We start from the raw sequence: 6,125 nt of genomic DNA, 5'->3' as shown, positions 1-6,125 counted from the left end.
ATCCTCAAAAACAGTAACTTTGAATGTCGACTATATAATTTTTCTCTGCTAAATGCTTACAATTTGGTTAATTACATACATACATGGACATATAGCACAAGTAAAGACAAAAAAATATTATATATCAGCATAGTTTGTAACATTGCATTTTATATACATGCAATATGCACATGTAACAGCATGCTGGATGAATATGCTTTATGAGAAAAAGCATAGACTTTAAAATATAGATTTGAATCCTAGCTCATGCCTCATTAACTATATGATTTAGAGCTAGTCATTTAGCTTCTCTGAGTGTCAGTTTTTTCACTTATAAAACAATGATAATTCTATTTTTAAACAGCTTTATTTAGGTATAATTATTTTACAAAGAATTGCACATACTTAATTTGTACAATTTGATGAGTTTGGACATAGGCAAACACTGTGATCCATTACTGCATTCAAGATAGTAGACATATTCAACTCCTCCCAAAGTTTTCTTGTGTCAATTTGTCTTAGTTTCTGTTTTTGTGATTGTAGTAAGAACACTTAAAATGAGATTTACCTCTAAAATTTTGAAGTTCGTGATATTTCATTGTTAACTATAGGCATAATGTTGTACAGTATATCTCTGGAACTTATTCATCTTGCGTAATTGATTCTGTATGCCCATTGAATAACTCCCAATTCCCCCTTCCCCTAAACCCTGGAAACTACTATTGCATTCTTAGCTTGTTTGAGCTTAAACGTTATAGATACCTCGTATAAATAGAATCAAGCAGTATTTGTCCTTCTGTGACGGGCGTATTTCACTTAGCATAATGTCCTCTAGCTTCATTCATGTTGTCATAAATGGCAGAATTTCCTTCTTAAATATGCTTCACATAGAGAAGACCCTAAAAAATTATATCTGCTATTTTTATTATATGACATAAAAAGATGATACCTTACTATTCTGAGTAGCACAGAAAGTATCAAATAGCTTATAATTGCTTTATTTTTAAAACCCACTTGCTTTCTAATTAGCTATCTCTAGTCCATCCGCAAGAGGAGCTGAGAAGAAGACTGTAAATGTTTATTTTAATATAGCTACAAATATATAACTTACTCCATTATTTCTGTTTTTATTATTGGGGATCTCTCTCCTGGAAGCTCTTTATACTTCTATTTCAATGTAGACTTGTTGCTCTTGACAAGTGTCACCTTACATTTTTTCTTTTGCCCTCATTCTGAGAATTGACACTCCTGTGTGGTTTTGATCGCATGTCATCAGCTTTCTCGATTTACTTTCTTATTTTTGGTAGAATACATTTACAAGTAGCTTTCTGGAAAAAAGTGTAATGGAGATACACTTTATAAGAACTTACAGGTTTGAAAATTATTTTTTAAAATCCTCATGCTTGGTTAGTGCATAAAGGCAATACAGGGTTAAATTTAAGGTTGGAAAATATTTAAATTCAGAATTTTTAAGGCGCTATTCAATGTCTTTTGATTTCCATTGTTGCTGTTATTATGTTTAATGACTCTGACTCTTATTCCTCCATATTTAATCACTTTTTTTCTCTCTGAAATCTATTAGGATCCTCTTTTTATACCTGGAAACATAAAATCATGTGATATCTGTGTTGGGGAAGGGCTTTTTATTGAAGGTATTATTTCTTTGATAATTTTTATCCCCTTCAAATTTTATTTTCTTCTTTTTTGGAAATCCTATTAGCAAGATATTCAACCTCCTGGAGTTATCCTTTGATACTGTTAATTCTTCTTTCCTATTGTTCATGTCTTCATCTTTTAAATCTCATTTTCTGACTCAGATTTCAAGATGTCTTTCAGACATCTACTGACATTTAAAAAAAATTATGTAATCTTACATTTAATTGCCAAGACTTCCTTCTTATTTTTTATGATTATATTTTTTAAACCTTCCTTTTTTATTTCATGTGTGTAATATCTCATGGATAATATCAATTATAGTTTGTTCTTTTTCTTTTTGAAGTTATTATTCTCTGTGTATAGCTATTTTCCTTTATTTCATTTTTATTTTTTGTTTCTTTTGGTGTCTGTCTTTTACATTACAGCCTTCATAAAAGGTTTGGTGATCCTCAGCTCTCTTTGTATTTAAGAGTTCACTCTTAAATATAAAGGACATCTTGGTATTAGGTGATTTTGTCAACTGCTTGGCTTCACTGTTCATTAATTCAGTTTTTCACCATCTAATTACTGTCGGCGGCCTTTTCAGAAACTAGTGTCTGTAGTTAAGTTTCTTCAGAGAATAATCATGCTGGTGCAGGGCACAGGTAAAAGTGTACTATTTGGATTAGGATATTCAAATAATGATCAAGTGGTTTGTTGTTGTTTTCATAGGCCACTGTATTAAAAAATACTACCTGAACACACACTGCTTAGAGAAGCATTGAATAAATGAAAGGAGAAAAAAAGTATTTAGGCAGTACTCCCAAGGTAATGTGGCATAAAAAAATCTAGCTAAAGGCCTAAGACTGAAAGCTGAACTGACAACTTCTCTAACCATTAATGCTACATGGCTCTGGCATCAGAATACAATGATCTATGAGCCATTGATTAAAATTTTCCCCTTGGTTGGATTGAAGTGAAAATAGAGATAATACAATAGCAACCCACTGATGTTATGAAATAAATAAATGGTCTTAACACCAATGCAAAAAAAGAAACACAACCTCTGAGTAGTGTGCAAAATGGAAAACAAGCTCTCAAACAATTTTAATATATATCTTAAGAAAGTTATTTTTGTCAACAAACAAACTGTATGATCAGTTACAGAGCTAAGGGTTTTTTTAAGGAAGATCTCAATTGCATTATAAGGCTTGATGTTCTTTCCACTGTGAAGGAAAGCAAAACTAGAGGGCCTCAGAAAATATGCACTACTTCATGTTACTGATGCTCAGAGAAGAACCAAAGTCAACTCTTGGATCCCAAAGAAGAAAGATAGTTTTATTATTCTGGCTATGCATTTGAAACTGGTTATCCTCTTCCATTTCACTTAAAATAGCCTATGAAACTTATGGTATAATTATGTGTTACTGTTATTTCTTTGGCTGGCTTGTCAACATAGCTGTTTATTATTATCATCATTATTATTATTAGCTTTTTACTGAGAACCTTAATTTAAGACTCACTCATTTATATTATTTAATATGTATTCCTTAGATGGTCTTTAAGGTGGACCTAATACAATTGTGATACTTTTATACCATCAAAGAGACTAAGAGAATGCAGGTAACTTGCCTGAGGTAGTGCTACATAAGAACCTAGGGCACAATAAGCATGGCTGTAAAGTATTTAATGTATCCTGATTTTAGAATAATTTTGTCCACTAATGTGATAGAATTACAATCAAAATACAAAAGTGGCTTTCCCTTCTCATTTTTTTCATATAAGTTTAGGCATCCTGCAGGACAGGTGACTTCTCTGGTATACCCAAGGGACAGCAAAACGTTATTGAAAAAAATATTAGGATTGTAATCAAAAGAAGGAAGGTTTTCCTACTTAGAGGTAAAAACACTGAATCATAAATGATGCTGAGATAAAATCTTCATTGGGTCCCAGCTAAAGAACTATTCAGGTCATTAGAATTTGACTAAATTATATTTACGCCTGATACAGTTTATGCCAAATCTGATAATACAATTAGAATTCTGTCTGAGAAGCTATTCTAGGAGAACATTCAAAAGTAACAAAATTGTTATGATTCTCAGCAGAGAGAAATGCCAGTGTTGCAGGAATCACATTAACAACCTGGAAATATGGGAAAGACATATCTATGGACATGATTTTTAGCTACTTTAACATGATCAGTTGTATTACCCCATCTTCCTAAAATATTTCCTCTATATTTGACTTCAAATTCAAATGCAGTTAATGTTCATTTATTTCTGCTTTCTTATGATTAGCTTGTTAAATAATGCCTAGTTCTGATAATCCTTGTAATGTTTATGTAACCAGCAATCAAAAAATACTGTGGGATTTTTACCCTCTTCATCCTGTTTTAGTTGATTTAGTGCTCCTATCAGCTTTTTAATTTGACATCTCATAAAGAAATAAAAGTCTTTATTCAGTTTCATTTATATTGCACATAAATGGAACTTTCCTCAGGACCCATGTTATTTTTCCTATTAAATCAATGATGAGGAAAGGAATTTATTTGTCTGGTAATTTAGTTTTTCTATACTGTCGTCTGGGGTTTTTATATGCAATATGCAATATTTTATATCAAAGCTATAGCTCTCTATAGTTGGAGAATGCCACAGCAATCTGCATATCTGCAAAATGTTTCTCCCATCCTTTCCCTTATTTTTTGAGATTTGCAACAGTGGTGTTGAATATTTGGGCAGGGTCACAGGTTAGATTTCCCAGGAAACAGATTCTCAGACACAGATTTGCAGGAAGTTTATTGTACATAATAGGAGATCAAAAGAAGTACAACTGAGTAGAAAGGTGTGTGGTCATAAAAAGGCCTCAGCTGATAGCACAGGGAGCTCCTTTGCTTGGATGCCCCTTTAGAGTTGTCTTTAATCAAGGAAAGTGAGACAAGCTTTTATGCTTCTATGAGTCCATTTTCATATTGCTATGAAGAACTACCTGAGCCTGGGTAGTTTATAAAGAAAAGAGGCTTCATTGACTCACCATTCCACAGGCTGTACAGGAGGCATGACTGGGGAGGCTTCAGGAAACTTACAATCATGGTAGAAGGTGAAGGTGAAGCAATCACGTCTTCACATGGAGACAAGTGAGAAAATGAAGGGGGAAGTGCCATAAACTTTTAAAAAACCAGATCTTATGAAAACTCATGCACTGTCATGACAACAGCAAGGGAGAAATGCACCCCCATGATCCAATCACCTCCCACCAAGTCCTTCCTCCAACATTGGGAATTATAATTCGACATGAGATTTGAGTGGGGACAGAGCCAAGCCATATCAATACTCTACAGTATCCAGTCATTAGATTTGGGTTGCTCCCAGGAAGAGAACTTGACACTGGACGAACTGCTTTCTTCATCTGAGGATGATGACCTGAGAGGAACTCAGGTGAGAGCTGTCAGCTGCCAACACTCCCGAATAGCTGGGAAAACGAGTGTTTCAGGGCTGGGGTGCAGCAGGTAACCTGCATGGCTCACCAAGGCATCCGCTACCATCCATTGCTTGCCCTGTGCAGTTCTACATGTATCACATGAGTTCTTAGAGAGCTCTTTCAGGATTTTTGTGTGCCACTTTTCCTGGAGAAGTACATCATAGGAGAGAATGGTGAGATAAATCACAGACTTCCTATTCTCACTTCATTGCAGTTTTTTCTGAGGCTGCAAATGATATTCTTTGTCTCCCTCCTGTATTACCCATTAGAGATTCCCCTGACCCTTTCTGTAAGCTGTGCTGACTTTGGTGCCTTAACTATAAGAATGGCCCAGAGTTTTATATCTATTAGATTTGAGCCGCTAGTCACCATGATCTGCTCAGACCAGGGCTGTTGTATTTTCTGTTTTTTGTTACAAATTGGGCTAGCATCACAACAGGGGCTCTCATCCAGCTGCCAAACATATTCTTCTTTACCCCCACTTATTTGGCCTGCCTACTCCTGATGGTCAGTCTATTATCCCCCCCAGAATGGTGACTCTTTCATTTTGTCTGGTGGTCTCTTGGCATTAGGATCTGGACCTATAAACAAACCACATAATTCAGAGTCCATGGGGTGTTTAAGCAAAAATAAGTAGATTACTAGATGTGTTGGTGAGTGGAGCCATTTCTGTGTCTATGTTTTTGTTTCTGGACTTGTTTATTCTGCCTTACAAGGACATGAAGGCATATTAAGAGTCACTGGTTTAGGGTATTATTTTATTCTAGTTCATGGTATTACGTCCTTTCAGGATCTCATCTCCAAGATGGTGCTTCAGTTGTATCTTCTGTAGAATGTCTCATTGTTTTATCAGGCCAGCAGCTTCTGGTTGGTGCTGAATGTGATAGAGTCAGTGGTTATGTGGCTACCACCACATGGCCTTTTCTATAGACTGCTTTTTATGTAATACTGTATAGGATCCTGTGCAGTGGGTCAAATACTCTGTAAACCCATGGGATAGTGATGCCGACTGAGGCCCTAAGAGCACATTAGGC

Source organism: Pongo pygmaeus, chromosome 6, assembly GCF_028885625.2.
Source record: "Pongo pygmaeus isolate AG05252 chromosome 6, NHGRI_mPonPyg2-v2.0_pri, whole genome shotgun sequence".
Taxonomy (NCBI): domain Eukaryota; kingdom Metazoa; phylum Chordata; class Mammalia; order Primates; family Hominidae; genus Pongo; species Pongo pygmaeus.
This window is presented reverse-complemented; position numbering follows the sequence as displayed.